Below are 23,641 nucleotides of genomic sequence, written 5' to 3' on the forward strand. Positions count from 1 at the left end.
ACACCATCACATACACCTCAGGTTTGCTACAGATCCACCGTCTTCCCATGTAGCACCGTGAGCTGCTGACCCCTTTCTCGTCGTTCAGATACGCACAGTCACCTCCTCCTCTTAAGTGAAACCTGCCACACAGAAGCCAGGGAGCTGCAGTCAGGCAGAGGCCGGGCATTTCACACCAGTCCCAGCCAGGGGAGCCATTCTCCACAGTGCAGGCCTGAGTGCGGAGCAGCTACTCTCCCAGCCCCTCAGGAGCAGAGCTCAGGACAGCGGGGGCTTTGCAGAACCGCTGACTGTTCCTGACCCTCTATGCTGAGCAGCCCACAGGGGTGCTGAAGAATGGACAGTCCCCAGCAGGACAGAGAGAATTTGTTAGACTGATTGTCAAAAGGGACCGGCCCTCTAACAAGAGGGGCAGACCATCACCAGAACCAGACGACTGAGCAGGAAAAGCGGGGGACAGGAAGGATCTCGCCTCCTTGAAACACATGGAGCAGAACCAAGATGACACTGAAAGAAGAAATTGCATTCAGGGGTTTCCTTCTCCGTTGATCTATAACTCTTGAGCTTTCCATTGGGCATGGGGGAAAAAGAGAGTGTTGAAGAAGTTCCTTTGTGAAAGCATGTGTTCCTTGTTTGTAACCCTCACGTAAGTCTCCCAGAGTTCATCTGGTGTGGAGGGTGGAGCTCTAGGGACAACATGCCTCTCGGGAGATTTGGGAGGGTTCAGCACTGGTTTTGGATCCTACAGCAGCTGATCTGCAGGGTCCCACATCCTAAGGAGCATACCAGACAGGGAGTCTGTACCCCAGGAGAATGCCACAGAGGCTCGAACTCAGGACAGTGTCTGGTAGCTCTTCAGACCCAGTGAGGCTGGAAGCAGGTGGGATCCAAAGGTTGGGTCCAATACAGCAGAATGGGGACTGTCCATTGGGGAGCCCTGACCCAGCGCCAAAAGAGCCTGATTTTTCAAAGTACTGAAGTAACCCAGACCAGAGAAGTGGGGGGGGGGTCTCCATCCCCCTCTAATGGCTGGCCTGCAAAAGAGCTTTATCAATCGGGGGGGAGTTTCAGTTAAAGAAGTGGATTCTTTCGCTCCTATGGCAGAGGCTCATGCTTCTACTGCTGAAGTCCCAGGGTTCAAGCAGCGCTGGTTTTGTGATCACACTTGGAGCCCACTGAAACCCATCGCGGGGTGTTGGGCAGCCATCACTACTGTACCCCGTTCCCGTGGGAGCCCCAGGCGTCCAGCACCTGTGAACCGCAGGCTCCTTTAACATCGGTGCCTTGTTGCGGATTCAGAGGCCTCACCAGCCAAGTCACTCAAACCTGCCGGCTGCAATCCCCAGCGGGACCTGCACCTGCCATGCAGTGCTCGGCATGCTGCCCTCTCCAGCAGCCACTGTTAACCTGAGCTCCCTGCTGCCTCCTTTCCCCAAGGCGGGTCAGACACCCCAGGGACCTTGCTGAAGAGGGCTGGGGGAGAACAGCGAGTGTCCCAGCTGAAATCCCAGCGCGCAGCGAGGGCATCTCTGGCTATGGCGGGCTCTGTCTCCGGCCCAGCACCGTGCTGCGGGGAGGAGCCGAGAGTTCAGGGACACGCCGGCTCCCATCGGTCTCCGATACACGCAGGACGCGAACGGACCAGGGTCGTGTCTGGTGGTTTCACTAGCACTGAATGGTGGATCTACCTGAGCTCAAACCGCTCAGACACCAGAATCCCCAAGCCCAGGGAATTAGTCCAGAGGGGTGAGAGAGACTCACAGGTGGTTGAATTTGGTGCCATTGGCCCATTTCCAGGGCTGACCCTGCTCCCTCCAGAGGCCGATCCAGTGGTCATAGACACCCTTATGGCGCAGCAGGAACGCCTTAAAGAAAGCTGAGGGACAGCAGGTATCAGCCCCACCTCCCATGCTCCCCCCCCCACCGCCCCTCCAGGGCTCTGTGCTGCAGAGAATCCCAGTCACATATTGAAGGGTGCTCAGTTTATTTTCAGGGGGGATTTTCCCCTCCCTCTTGCAAAGCACAAGATCCCCCGGGCAGTCTTAACCCTCCCACCGCACACAGCAGCCCCACCCCGGTGCTCCCAGTTACCCACACCCCAAGTCCCCCTGAGCTGGGGGCAGCTGTTGGGTCTGAGCTCTCTGCAGAGACGGCTCTTCTCACAGAGCAGCCACCGCTCACCCCAGCAAGGCAGGAGGAGGGAGGGAGGCAAGCTGAAGTGGGAGGGGTCAATGTGAAAGGATCCCCTCCTCCCCCGCCTCCTCAGCTGGCTGCTCCTTTCCCATCCCCACAACAGGAGCACTGGCTGGGTTCTCAGTCCCACTCCAGCAGCCAGCAGGCCAGGAGATGCTTGAGCCAGCCCTGCCCTAGACAGAAGCTGTCTCCCTATTTGGGGAGGGGGGCAGCGGAGAATGGGCAATCCCTGTGATCACACACAGGCAGTAGGGCCCTGGGCCCAGCCAGGGCTGGCGTTCAGCGGCTGGAAGTTCATTCACTCCGGCCTCCCAGCACGGGAGGGCTCACAGCTGCTCTTCACCCCATGGGGCAGAGCCCAGGTCCTGCTGCAGCAGCCATCCCTGTGCCCAGATTAGTGTCTGGCAACTCGAGAGTCTCTCACCGTTTCCTGATCACTGTCGATCCCAGCCAGGGAGGCACCCGGGGCAGAGCAGCGGCTTCGGCTGTCGGTCCAGCTCCCTTCCGTCTCTGAGAAATAGTAGCATTTCCCTCGGTATCCTTTCCAGCCGTCCGGGCACGAGGGGCTCGCAGGGGGGCACAGATCAGCTGATGAAAGCTGAGAGGTCAGCGCTGAGAATGAGACAGTCACATGGAGGGTAAGAATTGCAACGAGAATTGGGCATTTGACTGGTACAAAAATTGGTCAACTGACCAGTCAAATCTGTCAAAGAGTGGTCAGATATTTTAAAATACCAATTTATCAGAATTGGTTACCTCCCGCCAGGAAGAAAAAAGAGCAAGACGTCATTGTCTCCAGTAGGTTTAGCTTTCGATAGATATGGATCTACCTAATTTTTTAAAAAATGTACTTCACTGAGTTATTTTAGCTCAGAAAAAAAAGGCAAAACAATGAAACCAAGTTTTGGAAAACACCAGTGAGGCTCCAAGACGCAATCCGAAAGGCAGGCTGCCTCCTACCCCCAGGGCTCTCGCTGGAGCATTTGACTGCTGCCAAACAGGCAGTCAATTGACCGGCTTGCCAAGCCCATTGGGACCCCCAGCTGGGGCTGGTCCACTGCAATCAGATGCAGGGGGACGGAGACGTTTGTCACTGTAAATTTGCCTGGCAAGAAGGATTCCAGGGACACTCCCAGCCTGCGAGGGACTGACACAGCTCAGAGCATTTCACCCCAGGCACAAGATCAACAGCTGGACGTTCAACCTAGCAACAAACAGCAGGTGAACAACTGAGAAGAACGTGGGAACTTTCACTCAGGGACATGAAAGCCACAAGGGGGCGCCAGAAACCACAGCCATGGGAAGTGACCTGTTGCACTGTGGGCCAGGAATGATGGAACTTAATTCACCTCCTACCTGCAGACTTTTCTCTCCCCAAACACAGCAGCAAGAAAGGCACTTTCTGGAAGCCCTCACGGCTGTGTAACCCTTTCAGAGCCATGAAAGAGCAGCAGTGGGGTCACCCATAAGTGACACCAAAGAGGATTTGAAAGGCCTGTCTAGTTGAGAGGAGTTGGACTCAAACCCCTCCAGATGTTTTCGAGCACGTCACTTTTGTTTGCACCACAGTAACTCGGTAGCTGGTTTTCAAGCCTTCCCATGTGGCTGGCGCTCAGCGAGGAACAGACACTCTAAGTTGGGAAGAGTTAGGAAACGTGGCAGCGGTGATCAGAAAGCGAGCATGTGTTCACCTCACTCACAAGGCATGTCTGACCCTGTAGATTTCACTGTCCAGTGCACGGTAGCCCACACCCCTGCCCTACTGAACTGAGCAGAGAAGTCAGTGACTAACAGTTGATGGCACAGGCTGTCTCCACCATCCATCTCCAGCTCAGATGCCACATGTTCTGCAGAGCTCCCTGCACCTGCAGGTGTGTAACCAACCTTAAGCTCACAGATTCCCACCTTACACATCGAGAACCAATGCTGCCCATTGCAACAGCCTGCCATTACAGCAGGGAGCTGGGATTCAGGGCGCATCTGTATCCGAGCAATCTGCACCAGTATAATCACAGTGACGCAGTGACATCAGGGCAAACACCTCCTGGAGATGCGCTGGAGCAGTGCGGCTCGCTCTGGTAACTTCCTGCAGCAAACTGCACCAAGGCAAGCTCCTTTGTGCACCAGTGCAGTGCGTCTGCTTTAGCGGTTTGCACCAATTCAACTACACGGACGTCATGACATCGGCACAGAGGATTCCTAATGCAGACGGACCTGGATTCAATCCCCTCTGCCAGCTGCTAAACCCTCCTGGGGCCCAGTGATCGGATCCCAGGACAATAGAGAAATCCCACCCCCGACATTCCCCAGCACGCCCTGCCCCTGACAACGGGGGGATACAACAGGGTTCATGTTCACCGGAAACAGACGCCCTCTGCATGAGCACACGCTGTCTGTGCAGCCCGGGGGAGTGAATGGTGCTAAGGGACACTTCATGGCCAAGCTCAGCGATTGGGGGGTTTCCACACTGCGCTGGTGGAGGGGTCTAGACTTAATTCTATGGCTCATTTCAATAACACGGCAGCACCTGCCGCCCGGCCACAGGCGTGACCTGAAGATCCAGGAAGGCCAAGCTGGTAACCTCAGAGTAACACAGGGAAGGCAAAGGGCTCAGGGTTGCACTGCATCCTGTCCCACTGGACACCCTGGTCAGGGACTGCTTCATGGCGCGTGGCAAAGGTGACTTGGGTCCAAAGTGCTCAGAGATGGGCTGGGGGGGCTAATGTCAGTCAGATCGTCCTGACACAGAGAGTGCCCAGGTGCAGGGGTCTGGGAGGAAGATCCCCCAGGAATCCTCTGCCCCAGGGGCAGAAGCCGGACAGGCCGGGAGGAGAGAGTGAGTGTGGCAGGTCACGGGGGAATGGGATGGGCGGAGATCATAGATGGAGGGGAAGGGAGCGGGGCGGAAGCTGGGAACTCACCTGCCAGAGCAATGATGGCAGCAATCAACGCAGACCATACAACTATCACTGCAACCACAACTCTACAGGTTGGACTTTTCTTGCAGTTCCAAGGAGGGTCTGAAACAGAAAGACCCGTCAGGCAGGGCTGGGAGGACACGTCTCACTGACAGCACCGGGGCTGGAGCTGCCCTGCAACATGCACCATTCTTGTCTAGTTTTTGTAAAGCTCTCCAACACCACTTTCTACAAACCATTACCCTCTGATCCCACTGAGGGTTTCCAAAAGTTAGTGCCTGTCTCACCCACCGCAACCTGCAAGGTCTCGTGCCAGCAAAGGGAAGCTGCTCCCAGATCTGGAGCTGCATTCGCATGTCCTGAGGGCTGTCCTGCACCATGGTCACTACGGGCAGGTAGGTCATCAACCTCCATCTCTGTCCCAGCTGCAGGATGGCCTCTGGTTCCTGCTCCCTCAGGCACCTGGAGATACTGAAAAAGGGGTGGGGTTGGCAGAACAGGAGAACACCCCATGAGGTTAAGAAATGGCAGTGAGAGCCTTTTCCCTCCCTGGGAGATTATGGTGTCCCTCTGTGGGGACTCCCTTCCTGGCAGATGCTAGTGAGCTATTGAAAGAGCTCAGCCTGTTTAGATTATAAAAAAGATTGGGTGGTGACATCATTGAAGTGTTGAAGTGACTTCATGGAGAGAAAATATTGGGTATTAAAGGGCTCATTAATCTATCAGAGAAAAGCATAACAAGACCCAGTGGCTGGAAACTCAAAAGAGACCAATTCGTATTAGAAAGAGGGCACACATATTCAACAGTGAGGACGAATCACCAAAGGAAGAAACTAGAAAGGGAAGTGGTGGGAATTCCCCACCTCTTGATGTCTTCTAATGAAGACTAGATGCCTTTCTGGAACGTGTGTAGTCAAAAATTAGCTCCTATGCTCTACAGAAAGCATGTGATATGCAGGGGGTCAGATGACACGCTCTAATGGTCTCTTCTGTCCATAAAGTCTGCTAATTGATGAAAAATGAGCCTAGCATGGGGAGAAGCCTCTGATGTTTTACTGTGTTCGGCTTGAGCCCACAATGAACGCTCATTGAGAGGGGTGATCTAGGGGAAGCAGCTCAAACATCCAATGTGGCTGGACAGGGGCAGGACATCAGCACTGCAGGGGAGGGGTGGGTGTGGCAGTGACATCACAAGGGCCTTTGGCAGGACCTCAGCCTATTGGACAAAGGTGGTAGGGAGGCGATGACCTCACAGAGAGATCTTGACATCAGCCAGGCAGGACAGGGGTGCAGGACAGGGGCCACCTCGGAGATCCCTGTGGCTTTGCTTCAGCACGTCTCCTTCTCGAGGTCTCTCCTAGAGGACTGAGAGAGCATTCACTTTCACATTCGTGAGCGCAAGGAGGACCCTCTTCGGAGTTTTCTCCTTTTCTTTTAGTGGTTTTGCTCGAAAACAGACGTCCCTGTATAGAAGGTAAGAGCCTCGGAGAGGTTTGGAACCTGTTCAGTCTGATCCATCAGGTGTCGGCTGATTTTTAGGAATGGAAAACACTAGATTGCGGGGGCAGCATTTTATTTCCGACCTAAGACTTTGTCCCTTAGAATTACTGGGGACATTGGGGTTTCTCCTTTTTGTTTTCCCTTTTCCTGTCTCTCCCTCCTTTCTCGTCTTCTCTTGCATCTTTGTCCTTTTCCCCTGCTTTCCTTTCACCACCAGGACCTGTCTGTGCGTGTGGAGTTGGGGACGGAGGGAGGGAGGGGGGGTTGCACTCCAACTCTCATTGCGGGAGGCCCTCCCAAAGACATGTGGCTGGAATAGTGCTCTAAGAGTGACTCCCTCCGGTGGTGACCCGGGACATCTGGTGAGAACTCTCAGCTTTCTGCTTCTCAGAGTCTCAATGCTGATTGGGGGAGTTTGGGGCTATTGTGAGGGAGGAGGCTCAGGTCCTTGTGACCCTCTTTTAAGACCAAGGAAATAGGGCGTAACCAAACATGTATTTGATTGCACTTGCCGCTTTTCTCCATTCATTGTCTTGGAGTAATTCACGATTCTCTCTCTAATGGGCTAGTTCTTCTAAAATACTTACTAAAGAATTAGGTTTTAATAAAGCCAAATGCAACCCCATACCTCCAGTAACAAAGGAGTCAGGCGGCACCCTACAGAATTGGGGACAATCCGCTGGAAAGCAGTGACCCTGAAAAGGATTTTGGGGTCATAGTGGACAAGCTGTTCAACATGAGCTGTCAATGTGAAACTGTGTTAAAAAAGGTTAAAGCCATTCTTGGCTGGATAGAGTAGTGAGGATGGAAAGGGAAGTGAAAGAGCATTGGTGAGACTGATGTTGGAATGTTGAATCCAGTTATTGTGTCCACATTTTGAATATTATGTTAAAACAATTGGAGAGGGTGCAGAAAAGATTCATAACTGAGTGATGGGGATGATGCCCTATTATGAGACATTGAAAAAGCTCAATCTGCTTAGTATATACAAGAGAAGAATGAGAAGTGAGTTGCTTGACTTCATGGAGAGAAAATGTTGAGTATAAAAGGGCTCTTTTATGTCTCAGAGAAAGGCATGACAAAACCCCATGGATGGAAGCAGAAATCAGAAAAAGGATAATGACAATAAGACCCAGATTTGTAAGAGGGTGGTGTTAGGGGGCTTATTCCTTCACCCACTTACTTCCCTGGTCCTTCTCACATGAACAGAGAGCAACAATACCCGAAGTCCAAAGGTGCAAACAATTCGATGTTTATTGGGGTGAACTTCCAGCAAGCATGATTCCAGTTTCCTTCCTTAGTATCCTCCTTCCCAGCTCTGACACCACAGAGCCTTACACCTATGTCCCTGTTCCGATTCCTGCCCTTAGCCAAGCATGATTCCAACTTCCTTACTCCCATTCCCTGTTCCCATTTCCCCCTTTAGCAAAACATGATTCCAATTTTCTTACCCCCATTCCCTGTTCCCATCTCCCCCTTTAGCAAAACATGATTCCAATTTTCTTACCCCCATTCCCTGTTCCCATCTCACACACCCACATGCCCACCCCCACCCACCCCCCATTGACTACAGATTATATAGTAAAACTTGAGTTCTGCTTAGCTATACCTTAACCAATCATTTTCCTGAAATTTAACTAACCAATCCTAACATATTGTAACATGATTATGTAACCAATTATATCCCACCACCTCAATTAGTTTACACCTAGCAAAATTAATTATACAGCAGACAGGAACAATCACAGAACCAGACAGAGATTATACAGACAAACAACAGCAAAGTGGGAACTATAATGACAAAACAATACAGAAGTGAGGATTTCACATCCCAGCTATTGATAAGTGAGTTCTTGCCAGACAGGATGCTATCAAACTAAGTTTCCTTTCACATTTTCTAGGCACTTCCCTTTCTCTGGAGGTGATAGGAATACAATCCTGTCCTGATACTGCCTAACAGCCCAATAGCACCTTATTTCAATGTGACTAGTTTGGAATGTGAGGATGTGACCGTTCGCTTCCCAGTTTATGGCTGCCTCTGCTGCTTAGCCAAAGGCCTTAGCCTAAGAACAGGGCCTCAGACTGTCACAGTAAGAGAAGGCCCTTACACCAGCAGACAGTGATTTTGATTCTTTCTTTTATACCTCTATCACTAGCCAAGTGATAAGAATACACCTAAATTCTTAGAGTATAGGCCTTTGCAGACAGGCCTGAATATCTATATCCTAACAGGTGGTTTGTCATTGGCACAAAGTACCAAGAGAAATGATGGCTTCTCCATCTCTTGATCTCTTCGAATAAAGACTAGATGCCTTTCTGGAAAATGTTTGAGTAAAAGAAAAGCCCAGCTCTTCTGACATACAGGAGGCCTTAGGATACGCAGGGGATCAGATTAAATGCTCGAATGGTTCCTTCTGGCCATAAAGTCAACTAACTTGTGAAAACCTAATTGCGGCCTGGGGAAGAACTTCTGTGTTCTACTATGTAGTCGGTGTCACCCCACAAGGAAGTGACATTGAGTGGGGTGATCCAGGGGAAGCGGCTGAAACATCCAATGTAGCTGGACAGGGGCAGGACATCAGCACTGCAGGGGAGTGGTGGGTGTGGCAGTGACATCACAAGAGCCTTTGGCAGGACCTCAGCCTATTGGACAAAGGTGGTGGGGAGGCGATGACCTCACAGAGAGAACTTGACATCAGCCAGGCAGGACAGGGGTGCAGGACAGGGGCAAGCTCGGAGATCCCTGTGGCTTTGCTTCAGCACGTCTCCTTCTCGAGGTCTCTCCTGGAGGACTGAGAGAGCATTCACTTGCACGTACGTGAGCGCAAGGAGGACCCTCTTTGGAGTTTTCTCCTTTTCTTTTAGTGGATTTGCTCGAAAACAGACGTCCCTGTATAGAAGGTAAGAGCCTCGGAGAGGTTTGGAACCTGTTCAGTCTGATCCATCAGGTGCTGGCTGATTTTTAGGAAAGGAAAACATTAGATTGTGGGGGCAGTATTTTATTTCCGACCTAGGATTTTGTCCCTTAGAATTACTGGGGACATTGGGGTTTCTCCTTTTTGTTTTCCCTTTTCCTCTGTCCCTCCTACCTTTCTCTTCTTGCTTCCTTTGTCCTTTTCCTCTGCTCTCCTCCCACCACCAGGAGCTCTGTGTGTGGAGCGGGGTCCGGGGGGGTTGTGGGAGGCCCTCACAGAGAGGTGAGACTGGACTAGTGCTCCGAGAGTGATCCCCTCGGTGGTGACCGGGGCCATTCTTTGGGCTATTTAATGAGAACCCTTAGCCTCCCACCCCTCAAAGTCTCAACCTTGATTGGCTGAGGAGGGGGCTATTGACAGGGAGGAAACTCTGGTCTTTGTTGTTCTCTTTTATGACCAAGCAAATAAGTCACAATCAGTTATACGTTTGACCAATGTGGATGCTGCTCTCCATTCATTGTCTCGGAGCAGTTCATGATCCTCTCGAACATTCCAGTTCTTCTGAAATAATTGCTGAATAATTACTATGAACAATTGTTGGTCTGTAGCTCATTTGAGAGCAATTCTGCTACTGACTGGCTGCATCAGCTAAGACAAGTCCCTGCTCCTTTCTCAGCCTTCGTTTCTCCTTCTGTCAAGAATGAATAACAATCCTCTCCCACTTACCTCACCATGGGTGGATGCTGGGGATCCACTGAACAGTGTCACTCGGAGCAGTGCAGACTGGGGGGTGTCCTATCACACTGAGCCATATCAGATTATAACCTAATATTCAATTTGATTTGTATTTTATTGTTTTGGAATTGTGAAAAGCAGCAACTACTTAGCTCAGAGTGAAGCATCTCATCCAATTTTCTAGAGCATAGTGTCTCCCCTTTGTGTATGATGAGACAGTTGAATGCACTGTGACGGACAGGAGATGCTCTTGTTTTGCAAATAGATATTTTTGCAAAGAATTTTCATCCTACTTGTTATGATTTCAAGAAACAAAGTGGTTTCCTTTGAATGGATTTTCTGACAGAAAAAGGTTTCCATGAAAATGTTCACCCCTTATTTCCTGGGCCTTATCCCTGCCTCTGGGGGGTTGTTGTCTGTTAGTTAGAACAGGAATCAGGACAGTTGTCTTCTCTTTCTGGCTCCGTCACCGCTTCGCTGTGTGACACCTTGGGTAGGTCCAATGGGAACAGGGTCAATTCTCTAACTCCAGGCAGCAGGAAGCCTGGGTGAGATAAGGGATGTTAAGGCCATCTGCGAAGGAGAAAGGGATGTTTCCAGGTGTTGAATGTCAAGAACTCTAAACTTTGCTAAAATGGATAGTCTCGAGAAACAAGAACTAGTTGGGGCCAAACTTTAACCATTGTCTTTTATAAAGCCCATTCAGGAATGTGAGTCCCAGAGAGCCATAGAGAGGGGGAGCAACTTGCCCAAAGTCCCACAGATCAAGAGGCAGCAATGGAAGCAGGAGTGACACTCTCTCTCAAAGGCAGGGGGACCAGACATTAGGGCCTGGTTGCAATTGCCAGCTGTGGGAGGGAGTGTGCGGCAGTGGTCAGTGAAGGGGTCCATCCATGGCTCTGACACTCGGTGTGACCCTGTGGTCGCAGCTGAGGCCCGTTTGCCGTCAGTAGGGTTGGGGTCCCATGGCTACAGCCCAGTGGGTTTGGGAGGCTCCAGGAAGGTGAGTAAAGTGCTGGGATGTCAGGATCCCGGAGGCGCTGTCACCTCCGCCCTAGGGCCGTGTTCTGCACCCCCTGCTGCTGGCTGAGTTTCTCCGTCCCTTGGCAATCAGACAGACTCTTGTTTTCACAGCCAGTCGATCGCCCTCGTGTCATCACCCTGCCTGCTGGCTGGGCAGGGTAACTCCTGAGGTCACCACCCTCTCCAGCCTGCCTTGGGCTTGGAGAGTGAGGAGGAGGGTGAGGGACGTCTGCTGACCCTGAACATCCGCCATCCATTGTACCATCACTGAGAGCACGTGAGTGGCATTCGGGTTCCTCGGTGTCTTCCCCTCTCTGTCTGGGGGAGAGACTATCTCCAAAGGGGGATTTCATTTGCAAACAGCCCCCAAGAGCCCCTCACTCTTAGGCCAGGCAGGGGCTTCTCCAGAGCCGTCTCCAGTGTGTTTGGAAAGGTTCCAGCAATGGGGCTTCCCAGCCCTTCCCCTCCCAGCCCTTCCCTCCCAACCCTTCCCCAGGCTGAGAGTCTCTGAGGTGAACCAGACCCTGTGAGCTGCTGAGCCTGGAAATCAATGGGGAATGAGGAGGGCTCTGTGCTTCCTGTGCCGAGGGCCTTTGTGACTTTGATGTGAGGAATGATTTCCCAGGAGAAGTCCGGACTCCTGGCTTCTGTTCCTTCTCTAGCCTGGGTGGGAGAGTGGCCTGGGACGACAGGAGGGGACTGCTTCTCCAGAGTAACCGATGGTCTTTGGGACTGACCTCATTGCTGGAAAAGGATGAGACTTCCTGGCTATTGCAGCAGCAGGGATTACGAGGGGGAACGTTGGGAGCGGATCATGCAATGAACTCCTGCCCGTGTGTGTAGATGGCACTCCCTGCACTCCTGTGCGGGCAGAGGGGGCGGCTGTGGCTGGAGCAGGGAGGAGGAGGGACGGAAAAGGCCCAGGAGTGAAAGGCTGCCTTGAGCCCAGTCTCACCCCTGCTCCCCGCTCGGTTCCAGGATGGCCAGGCTCCTGCGGATGTTGCGGAGGAAGGCTCTGCAGGTGGCCCCAGAGCCTGAGGGAAGCAGCTGCCGTCTTCCCAAGGGGCAGAGCAACCCCTGCATCCCTGCTGGCGGGGAAGCAGGTCCCATCCAGGCCAGACGGCGGAAGTGCCCGGCCTTCTGGAAAAGGACCCCGGCTCCCGGCGCAGGCGCCGAGCTGGGAGAGGCCCCGACTAGGCCCCAATGGAGCTGGCCCAGGCTGCGGTTTTGCAGACAGGACCCAGCCCAGGAGGGGCGCCGGGCAGGGTGGCTCTGGGGCTTGTTGTGTGGGCAGCAGCGGCCCCAGGAGCCCAGACCTCGTTCCCATCAGGAGGCATCGCCCTGCCCGGTCTCTGAGGACCTTCCAGCCCCTGCAGGCCAGGAGGGGGAAGGTCCCTGTCCCAGCACGGGCAGCTCAGCATGGGACAGTGGCAGCACCTGGGCATCTGGCAGCAGCCAGGCCGATGGAGGCCACTGCTTTGTTCCAGGTGAGGAGCCGGGCTGGGCTCCGGGAGGGCTGAGGACGGGATGTGAACACCCTGGGCCCAGATGCTCTCCCAGGGATACGGGGGGCGGGTCTCAGCCCAGGTGTCTGGCCTGAGCCCCGCGAACCCCACGGACAGCAGCAGCCATCACACAGCTGCCCCTTCCGCACGGGGACCTGGGGGTGGGGGCATGAAGAGCTGCTGCCACTTTGGTCCTTGCTGCTCCAGGGCCGGGGGAATCGGCACCTCCCCTGGAGTCCTGGCCAGTGGAGGGGGGGTTCTTCTCTGGGCTTCTGCAGCTGTTGGGGGCTGAAGGCATCCCTGAGAGGGAGGTTTGGGGCCCCATCTGCCCTGGGTGCCTGAGGTGGGAAGGGGGGTCTTGAATCCTGCTCTGCCCACCACGCCCCTGTCCTTCCCTCCCTGGTGCAGGGACCCCCCTGGATTCGGAGCAGGAGGAAGGGGTGGACGTGGCCAAAGATGAAGCTGCTCTCAAGGTCATCCGAGAGCAGCTCCAGTGCAGAGATAAGGTACAAATGTTCCCCACTGGGCTGGAACCAAGATTGCCCTGCCCCTTCCCAGCATCCCCACCCCCTGCCGAGGGTCTTGTGCCTCCTGATCCACCACCCCCAATGGGACCCTTTTACATCCATGATGTGGGACCCCCAAGATGGGGGTGTCCCACAACAGCCAAAGTCATCTCCCCCCACAGGCACTGTCCCAGTTCCTGATCCTGCTTGTGTAGGAGTGGTGGGGGATTTGGACAATAGGCGGGTCCCCACAATCCCCCATTGAGGCCTGAGCCCTGGAGCTGGTGTGGGTGGGGCAGGAAGGTCCCTCATTAACAGGTTGTCTCTCGCTATACCCCACTCCCGGTGGGTACAGGATGAGGGGCAGCAGCTCCTGTTCCTTCAGGCCATCTACCCCGCATGTCTGGCTGCACGGGAGAGAGGGGAGGACACGCTGGAGCCGCGCTGCTGCAAGGCGGCTGTGGTGAAGAGGATCGTGGTGAGTGAGACACGCCATACGGCAGCTGGAGGGAGGGGGAGAATTGTGGGGCTGGGGGGCAGCTGAGAGTGGGGGACAAGGAATCTCATGGTCCCAGCTCAGTCGTCGGGATGGGGCTGAATGGGGGCAGTTTTGACAGGGAGGAGGAGAGAAGGGGATTGGGAGTGAGCTGGGCAGGAATCCGAGAAGGGGGACAAGTCGGATGGGCAGGAAGGAATTGGAGGAGCGGGAGGTGGTGGGGGATCCTGCTGGCCATGTGGGGCACTGGCTGTGTCATCTCCTCACTGGGAGGCGTCAGTCGGGCCTGAATCTCACACGCTCCTTTGTCTCTTTCACGTCTCACAGGAGCTCATCGAGGAGCTTCCCGATGACTCGTCACCCAGCGCCGTCCTCGCCCACTCCCTGGCTGCAGTGGGCTACCTCTGGTACTGAGACAGCCCCACCCCCCCACCCTGCCGGCTCCCCTCACCCCAGTGCTGCTCAGGCCCAAGGCTGGGAGTCACCGTCACTGTCCCTCCCAAGTCACCTCCCAAGAGTGGCGCCTCTGGCAGAGATGGTGGGGTGGGGAGGGTCACTCTCTCCTGGCGGGGCTCTTCTTTTCACTCCCATAACATGACAGGGGCCTTGGGAAGGGGCTCACTCCCGGGCTCCGATACAGGAGGGGCAGCAGGCTCCAGGGAACAGCAGCTATTCCTGTCCTGCCACTGTCTGTCTGGGACACCTTGGCCTTGTCATTCCCTAGCGAAGTGCCTCGGTTTCCATTCTCGCCAGCCTGTGCCTCTATCCCTGTGGCTTGGTGTCTGTGTTGGCGACAGTCCCACCCAGTACTGCACAGTCTAATACAGCTCCTCTCTCTTGCCAGCACCATGAAACCTGCCCTGGAGCCAGCCCTAGAGACCCACCTCTTGCGAGCTGCCCTTCACTCCGTCTTCACCCTGGGCACGGAGAAGGACTCCACCGCCATCCAGGTACCTCCTCCTCCATCCTCCTCCTCTTCCAGAGTAGTCCTTGGTCCCTACTCCCTTGATTCGCTGGAGCTCCAGATTTAAGGGTGGGGTAGTGGAGATGGAACAAGCTGCAGGCTTGGATCCTTCCCTCCAGCAGGGAAGAGATTACCCCTCCCTGGGGGATTTTTCTTTCTTTCTTTCTTTCTTTCTTTCTTTCTTTCTTTCTTTCTTTCTTTCTTTCTTTCTTTCTTTCTTTCTTTCTTTCTTTCTTTCTTTCTTTCTTTCTTTCTTTCTTTCTTTCTTTCTTTCCTAAGCCGTGTTTGGCCCAGAAGCCCAGGTTCCATCCATAGCAACTTGGCTGTTTCCTACTCTTCTGCCTACAAGGCCCTCTGCAGAGACCTGCTAAGCTCATGGATTAAAGGTCCAGGGGTCATCAATTCTTGCAAATTGCCTGCAGTGGGATGTGAAGGAGAGAGGCCAGGAGATGTGTTTGGGAGTCTCCCCAGTGCTTCCCAGAGACCCCTCTTCCCATCCTGTGGCAGGTGTAGGCCCAGGTTCCCTAACTCTGACCCATGCTTTGCAGACTCTGCAGAAAGTCATCGCAGAGGTCCTGGATGCCATGCTGGGGAACCTGCTGGCAGAGTCCCCAGACACAGACAGGCTCCACTTCATCTTGGAGGTGAGCCCCATTTCACCGTAACTCTTTGGGGGACTGGTAAGGAGAGACTGGAAGATCCATTTTCTACTCTGTCCTCCTAGCTGGGTCCCCAGTGGGCCGTCCTTGGTTGGTGGGTCAGTGCAATGTAGTGTCAGGTCCTTCCTTCTTGAGGAACAGAGGAAGGAGCTGGGACTCCAAGCCAGAGCTCTGCCTGGTTCTGCTGAGCACTAAGCACAGGGCTCCTGGCTGTCTTGGGGAGAGAGAGTCTGAAAATCCACCCTTCCCCCTCCCCTCCAACACACAGAGCCCATGAGATTAGGGAGCTACTTCTCAGAGAAGAGGCACATGCTCCTTCCTAGAGAAACAGGAGGGCCCCAGGGAATCAGCCCTTCCCTCTGATCTGCTCTGAAATTCCTGGGGGGATTGTGCTCTCAGTCACTCCCTACTTCCCCCCAAGGATTTGCATAGCAGGGAAGGGCCGAGGGTTCAGTCTTCTTTCTGGTGAACTGTTCAGGAATCAGGAATTCTGGGAGGATGGGACCAGCCCCTAGATTGTCCCAATCTAGAGAGATGCGGAGAAGTTGTGACCTGAAGGGTACAAGCTGCATCCTGGGGGAAAGAATCCCCTTCTAAAGCTCTGCCATCAAGGACTCAGCTATTTCCCCCTGCGCAGAATGTCTCAGGCCCCTGGGGCTGGAGGCGTGGGGGGCTCATTTGTAAAGCAGGAGCAGCTGGCCACTGAGTCTGACCTGCCTCCTTTCCCCACAGCATGTCAACCTCTGGGTCGTGTCCAGGGTGTCGCAGGAGCGAGCCAGGGCCATCAGGAGCAGCACAGCCCTGCTGAGATACACAGTCACTCTCCCTGAGTTTGACGTAAGTGAGCTCCGAGCCCAGCTTGCTGGCTCCAGGCGGAGGCGGGCTGGCTCCAGCGGGCTGCAGGATCTGCTGCTGCTGCCGGGGCTGTGGCTTCGGAGGGTTCTTCATGGGGAGGCAGAGTCAGAGCAGGACTGAGCTAGCTTGAGTCAAGTTCTTCTTGTCCTGGTTCAGTGTTGACCCTGGGCCTTTAAGGGGACCATGCTCCAGCCCCTGCTTGGCATCCCGGGCTCCCTTGGCAGCAGAGCAAATGAAGGTTCGATCTCAAGCTCCTCTCCCCCAGCATCTCCTGTAGAGGGGCTAAGGGGAAGGAGCCCTCTGGCCCAGGGCAGACAGGGAGCTGAGAGGAAAATGCTGATGGAGTCCCCTCTGCTCTCCCTTCCATTAGATCTCAGCCGAGTTCCCTCAGATGGGTCGCCATGTGGCCCAGCTGGCTCTATTTGTCAGCGATCCAGACAAGGACATCAGCCGGCAGGCCAGGGAGGGGACTTACCGGCTCTACCAACTGCTGCTCCAACAGAAGGGTAAGGAACCCAGCTGGGACACGGAACCCAATAGGGGACTGAGAGTGACCATATGTTGATAATGGGACCCTAGACCATTTCTCTCAGACTCACCCCAGCCGGAGGACAAGTCTCTCTCTGCCTCTGTTCTTCTCCACTCCACTGTGGAGCCACCAATGGGATTGGAAGGACACAGAAACTGCAACCAGAATGAGGAGAAAAGTCGCTCTCTCTCTCTCTCTCTCTTCCAGGTCTGACCATACATGACGTGGAGGATCTCTGGTGCTATGACTGGCACCAGGACAGAAGGCTCTTAGGCTACAAGAATACAGCCAGAGTAGGGGAGGTAAGGGCACTGTGCCAGGGCATGACACAGCTCAGGGAGTGTAGCTGGCTGGGTTCCCTGCAGTGGAGGCCTCCTGAAGACAGGAAAAGAGCCTGCTCCTTATTTCCAGCTCACAGTTCCTCATCCAGCAACCAGTGGGACACGCTGGTGCCAAAGGTCCCACACTCGGACTGGGCCAGGAGTCTCCTTGTTCTTGTCAGGCTGCAGGTTGGATTCCCCTTGAAGAAACCAAGGAGCTGCAGAGGCCATTCCCAGCGAGGAGAGAAATCACTAAGCTGCGGGGAAGAGACCTTTGGTCTGTCAGCTCCAACCCCCTCCTCCCCTCAACAACACACGCACACTCCTCTAGCCGCTGAGGTGCAGGAGATCTCTCTGCTGGAAGCAAGACAGAGTCCCCTGTCGTCTCTGTGCCCTGAACAGCAGAGTGGGCCTGCTCACACACATTAGAGATCCATTTCCAGCCCATCCTGGCCCCTGCCATAAATTGCCTTCCCGAAAGAGCCACTGGAGGCTTTGGTCCCTCAGCATCTGCGACCTTTTAATAAAGGGGCTTCCCTGAACCCTGGGACCCTGAAATTTGGATATTAGGAAAAACTTTTTCACTAAGAGGGTGGTGAAACACTGGAATGCGTTACCTAGGGAGGTGGTAGAATCTCCTTCCTTAGAGGTTTTTAAGGTCAGGCTTGACAAAGCCCTGGCTGGGATGATTTAACTGGGAATTGGTCCTGCTTTGAGCAGGGGGTTGGACTAGATGACCTTCTGGGGTCCCTTCCAACCCTGATATTCTATGATTCTATGATTCGATTCTATGATTCTATGAAAGCCTCCTGGGGAATGAACTGCCTTGGCCACAGCAGCTCTCTTCCCCGCCCTTTGGGGCACTAGACGCCATTGTACCACCAGGACTTGGAGGCTGGCTCTGGGCAATCTACTCGAGCCTCATGTCCTCTTGGTTTTAGGTCTTTGAAAAATTCTTCTCCGTCGGGCAGAGAAGATCCTTCGTACAGACAGCATTGCTGGCCATCCACGACCCCCTGCTGCGTGTCAGCCAGGCTGGGCTGGTGCTGGTCTACTCCCTCCTGGGGGAAGCCCAGCAACTGATGGGGGACACGGTAAGCAGCTGCAATCGACTCAGAAGCTTGGGGTGGGACCCAGGGCCTCATTCCTCATTGAGTTATGAGGAGAGGCTGAGGGAGCTGGGATTGTTTAGCCTGCAGAAGAGAAGAATGAGGGGGGATTTGATAGCTGCTTTCAACTACCTGAAAGGGGGTTCCAAAGAGGATGGCTCTAGACTGTTCTCAATGGTAGCAGATGACAGAACGAGGAGTAATGGTCTCAAGTTGCAGTGGGGGAGGTTTAGATTGGATATTAGGAAAAACTTTTTCACTAAGAGGGTGGTGAAACACTGGAATGCGTTACCTAGGGAGGTGGTAGAATCTCCTTCCTTAGAGGTTTTTAAGGTCAGGCTTGACAAAGCCCTGGCTGGGATGATTTAACTGGGAATTGGTCCTGCTTTGAGCAGGGGGTTGGACTAGATGACCTTCTGGGGTCCCTTCCAACCCTGATATTCTATGATTCTATGATTCTATGATTCCCATCCTCTCGCCATTTGCTGGCCTGGTAGCAAGGAGCCTAGTGGGGACTTCTGGCCTTCATGGACTTCTGTTCTTAGGATGTGGTGCTCTGCTATCACTCCTGGGAAGGACAGGAGAGTCCCCTAAGTGCCCTCTGGGAACCTTTCCTGCCCCACAGAGCTGCACCCATTTCCCCATGGCCTAGTGTCCATGTCACCCCAGCCACCATCGAGAGTTGCTCCCATCCCTGGCATCCTGGGAGGCCAAGGACTGACTGGTGATGGTGACTGACTGAGGCACATGGGCGTGGAAAGCTGGTCTTGCTGCTGGTAGGGCTGGACCCGCTCTCGAGAGATTGGGAGGATTCAGTCGTCAGGGGCTGCTGACCTGCTCCATTCACCAGGGCTGCCATCCTGTGGTTTCAGGTTTTGTCACTGGGGTGTCTTGGGGAAAGGTCTCAAGCTCTCCCCATTCCACTTCACTGCTGCCAGAATCCCTCCCACCCCCCGCCACCCTTCTAGAGCCCCCTCCCTGCCCTACCTGGGTGGGGATGGAGGTAGGGGTGGAAGAGAGGGTCCTCCGAACTTGAGCGGTGTCCCCAGGTGGGTTGGAGGTGGAACAGCTGTCAGGGGCACTGATGGGGAAGTGGCAGGAGCTCACCCTACAAGGAGGGGGTTTGGCACTGAAGGTCACTAGAGAGGACAGCAAGCCTCCATCCTGGGGGTCAGGAGGGTGAATCTACCACTCAGACATGAGCAGCTGCTGCGTGGAAATGATGGTGCTGGTTCCAGGTGCCCTTCATCCTCCCTGATTCCTGGGGAGTGTCTCAGTCTCTGACATGTTCTCGTTCCCCTGCAGCATGAGGATGTCACAGCCAAGGTCATGGGCCAGCTTCACATGATTCGGCACTTGCACCAGATGCCCGAGGCGCTGCAAGGGCTGTGGCTCATCTGATGCTCTTCAAGGTTCCCCTCCCTGTTCAGCAAGTCCCGCTCCCTGCTGCAGGTACTGCTGTGTCTCACTATAAATGGGGGACTAGTGGAAGCAGAAATGGAGGCCCCTGGCACTCACAGGAACTCTCTCCCCTCTCTGTGGAGCTGTGTCCTTCCCACGGCCCCCCAGATACCTTCATCTGGGGCAGGAGCTCTTTCCCTCACACCCATATCCCTCCCCTCTTTCCTTGATCTCACCCCCATCCCATTTCCCATGCTCCCAGGCAGAGATCTTCCTGCCCCATATGGCGCAGAAGGACCTTTGCGTCAGGGCTACAGACTGTCTGCCCAACTGAAGCTCAGGAAGCTCCACCTTTGAGGAGGTGAGGATGGGACAGAGGCTCCGGGCTAGCTTCATCTCCTGCCCTTTATTCTTCCTTTGGCCCTTCTCTGGGCTCTCAGAGTCTGACATGAAGAGGAGCCTCCTCCCCCCGTGTCTTCTAGGTCCTGGGGTGTGTGACAGCCTCCCAGATGGGTGCAAGCAGTAGTAGTTCTCAAAGAGGCCTAGAGGGAAGAGCCCACTCCCTCTTGGAGGTAAGAGCCATTGACTTCTTTGGGCAAAATGGGTTTCTTGGGGGAGAAATGGGATCCCTGCTCCATAGCCTGGGTGGGAGCTTCCCCCATCCCTGGGACAGAGACATCTTCATCAGTGTGCCACCCTTTTTTTTTCCAAGCAGGAGGCTCCCCAGAGAACTCCTCCTCAAACCTGTTCTCCTGGGAGCGTTTCTGGGAGGAGGCTCCCGTCCCTCAGTCTCCAACTCCATCATGCAGTCTCTTTCACCTAACATCTCCGCTCTCCAGCTCCACTTGCCGCAGCAGGACAAACGGACCTTCAGCTCGTAGGGAACAGACTCTGACCTCCTTCTGATCAGCAATGGGGTTTCACCATCCCCTCAGCAAACCTGTCAGCCGGGCTGGACCGGATTTAAAGGAGGAGGGTATCTAACAGGGTGGCTTGGCCTATGGCTGCCTAGCCTGGGGCTAGGCCAAATTGATGACCAAGTGAGCCCCACCTGAGGGGAAACAAGGGAAAACAGCAGCAAAAGTCCAGAAGCAGAGCGAGCTGTTCAGGAGATGGCCTTGGGCCAAACCCTGGAGTCCAGGGTAGGACTGGCTTCTCTCACTGTCCCTAAGGAAGGGGACATAGAAGACCATAGAAACCCAAGAAGGGCAGGCCGAACCGAAATCAGGCTGAGGAAGAACTCCCCACGAGGGTGGAAGGCCTTGTTTCTGTTCAAGACATTTTGGGACTTTGTTTGCAAAGAGCACGACCCAGGAAGGAGTGGAGTAAAGGACAGTCACCTGGTTGGAGGGCTGAGTTCCCAGCCAACAAACTGCAAGAGTGAGTATGAGCGGGGTTGCTAGCCCAGCGAGAAAGCAATGACACAAGGCCTGGCCAGCATCTAGCAGTGAGTGAACTCTGGTACACACCCAAAGTGGCCGTGTTTAGAGCCCTGGGTAGGCTCTTCTGTGGGAATTTCCCATGGGTCAGTGGGGCCGGAATCTCTCCTGCTCCTTTGGTTTCTTGTGCTTCCCACAAGATGTCTGGTGAACTGCCCTTGGACTCTGGGCCCAGCACCGCTCAGAAATTATTCGCTACCTTCAGAGAGACAGGGCACAGCTCAGCCTGTTGGGTAGGCTGGAGAATCACACTTCACTCGAACACACAACACTGAGGTGGTTTGGGAAGTATAGTAACAAAGAAGAGATTTAAGTGATACTAAGCAAGAGAAAGAGACAAATTTCAAAGAGAGAAACAAAACACAACACACTTTGTAGTGACTAAAACTGAATCTTAACAAGTCACACTCTTTGCCTTAGCAGTTTCCAGACTAACATCTCAGCTTTCCTAACAGACCTTCTTTGATGTCCCTGTAGGGTAGAAAACTTCTCTGTCGAATCCGCTGATTTGATTGCTTCGTCTTCTGGTTTCAGACCCTCTGTTATCCTTCTGGGGTGCCTGGACCCTGATTGTAACATCTCTCTGGCCCAGCCTCTTAAAAAGATGTGTGCTGCAGCCAGCCCAGCGCAGGGAGCAGTGGGGACAGATGATCTCCTCCTGTCAGACCAAGCAACAGGGGTCCCATTGAGGCTTAGATGGAAGATCCCAGGCATCTCCTGGAGGTAAGAACCGTCCACTCTTCTGGGCACTTGGGGCTGTTGCAACAAAGAGGGGGCTCCTGTTCCATAGCCTATTTGTCCTCATGACTGTGTTTTTTTCTTCTCAGAGGATGCGCCCGGGACCCTGGAGACTGTTTCGTGCAGGAGGTTTGAGCAGGGAGAGATCACTCACTGTCCTGACCCCTGGGTCATTAACCCGGGTCTGCAGGGTTCCTGGGAGCAGCCACCCTCCAGCACGCCACCTGGAAGCCTACGAAAAACTGCTTACCTAGGACTGACGAAGTCCAGACCCAGTTTGAAGCTCCTATTGGCAGAGTCCCAGAGCAGCTAATCGGCCCCCGGGACCTCCTTAAACCAGCAGCAGGAACAAGAAGCTGTCTGAACAGCCGAGAACCTCCCCGGCTCTGGACCGTGTGTTGGCTGTTCCTGCTCCCACTCCCCAGGCTTGATTTCCTGGTATCTGGACTCAGGGTGACTCACCTGACTTGAGGTTCTGAACACAATTTGGTCTTTTGCTTCTGCTCTTCCAGTGTCCTGACCCAGCTGACTCTCGACTCCTGTCTTGTGAGTGTGGACTCTGCCTCTGACCACTAGGTCTGGCTGCCCATGACCCGGCCATGACAATGACTTTTCTACAATTCCTCCAATGCCCTTTTCTGCTCTCCAGCTCTGCTCTCCCAGCAAGACACACCGATGCCTTGGCTCCCAGAGTCCTGCTTACCTGCTAGTCAAGGGCTCATGGGGAGTGTTTGTCTTGCCCCCTCCCCCACCACAGCTGCTTGTCCTCGGGGACTCTCCCTAGCGCAGAGGAGAATCCGTCCTGGCAGCAATTCAGGAAGTCACAGAAGGATGGTCTGCTCAGCTCTCTCTGCAATGCCACTGCCCGAGACCATTACGAGTGGGTGCCCAGTGACTGTGCCGGCAGCTCCTTGAGAGACTCCTGGGGGCAGGGTAGTCGTGTTTCACGATGACCGCGGGAAGCCATGCGAAGAGTGCGGCATTGAGGAGACTCTCCTGCTGTCCCAAAGGGTTTCTGTTCTCCTGCACGGTCAGACCATGGGGCCAGGTTGCAGAATGGGGAAGAGCTGTTTGGTGACGAGTCCGAGGATTCACCATACAGGTGGCAGCAGCTGCAGATCCTGAAGTCCCTGTGGTCGGGTTACCATGCGTCCGGAGTTTCCCGGACATGTCCGGCTTTTTGTGTTTTAAATTGCCCTCAGGGAGGAATTGGTAAAACTCTCCAAAGGGCCGGGATTTCCCTCCCAATGCAGCACTCTGGGGGCGGAGGGGGAGCTGCGCGCTCTGTGGGGGAGCACGGCACTGTGTCTGGCTCCGCACCCCAGACACACTGCTCTGAGCAGCAGGGTACGGGGGCCGGGGGGGCTGGAGAAGGGGCATGGGGTCCCAAGGGACAGTCAGGAGACAGGGAGCAGGAGGGGTTGGATGGATGAGGGGTTCTGGGGGGAGCCTGTCAGGGGGTGGGCATATGAAAAGGGTGTCGGGGGAGTCAAGGGACAGGGAGCGGGAGGGGTTGGACGGGGCAGAGGTTCGGGGGGGAGTCAGGGTCAGGGAGCAGGGGGATTGGATGGGTTGGGGGTTCTGCGGGGGCAGTAAGGGGACAGGGAGTGGTTGGATGGGTGTGGGAGAGCCAGGGGTCTGTCAGGGGGTGGGAGTGCGGATAGGGGGAAGGGCACTCAGGGGACAGGTAGGGGCTGGAGTTCTAGGGGGGCAGTTAGGGTGGAGGGGTCTAAGGAGGGGGCAGTTGGAGACAGGGAGAAGGAAGGCTTAGATAGAGGGCAGGGTCCTGGGAGGGGGCGATCAGGGGACAAGGAGCAGGGGGGGTTGGATGGGTTG

General features: G+C 54.6%; 1 protein-coding gene across 5 annotated transcripts in view; it reads right to left on the reverse strand.

Moving 5' to 3' along the window:
- The window catches only part of LOC140898275 (butyrophilin-like protein 2), a 1,102,357-nt gene that overhangs the window by 467,890 nt on the left and 610,826 nt on the right, over nucleotides 1-23,641 (reverse strand). The gene's annotated exons all lie outside the window — the stretch shown is intronic.

The sequence above is a fragment of the Lepidochelys kempii genome, chromosome 14 (genome assembly GCF_965140265.1).
Source record: "Lepidochelys kempii isolate rLepKem1 chromosome 14, rLepKem1.hap2, whole genome shotgun sequence".
Lineage (NCBI taxonomy): Eukaryota > Metazoa > Chordata > Testudines > Cheloniidae > Lepidochelys > Lepidochelys kempii.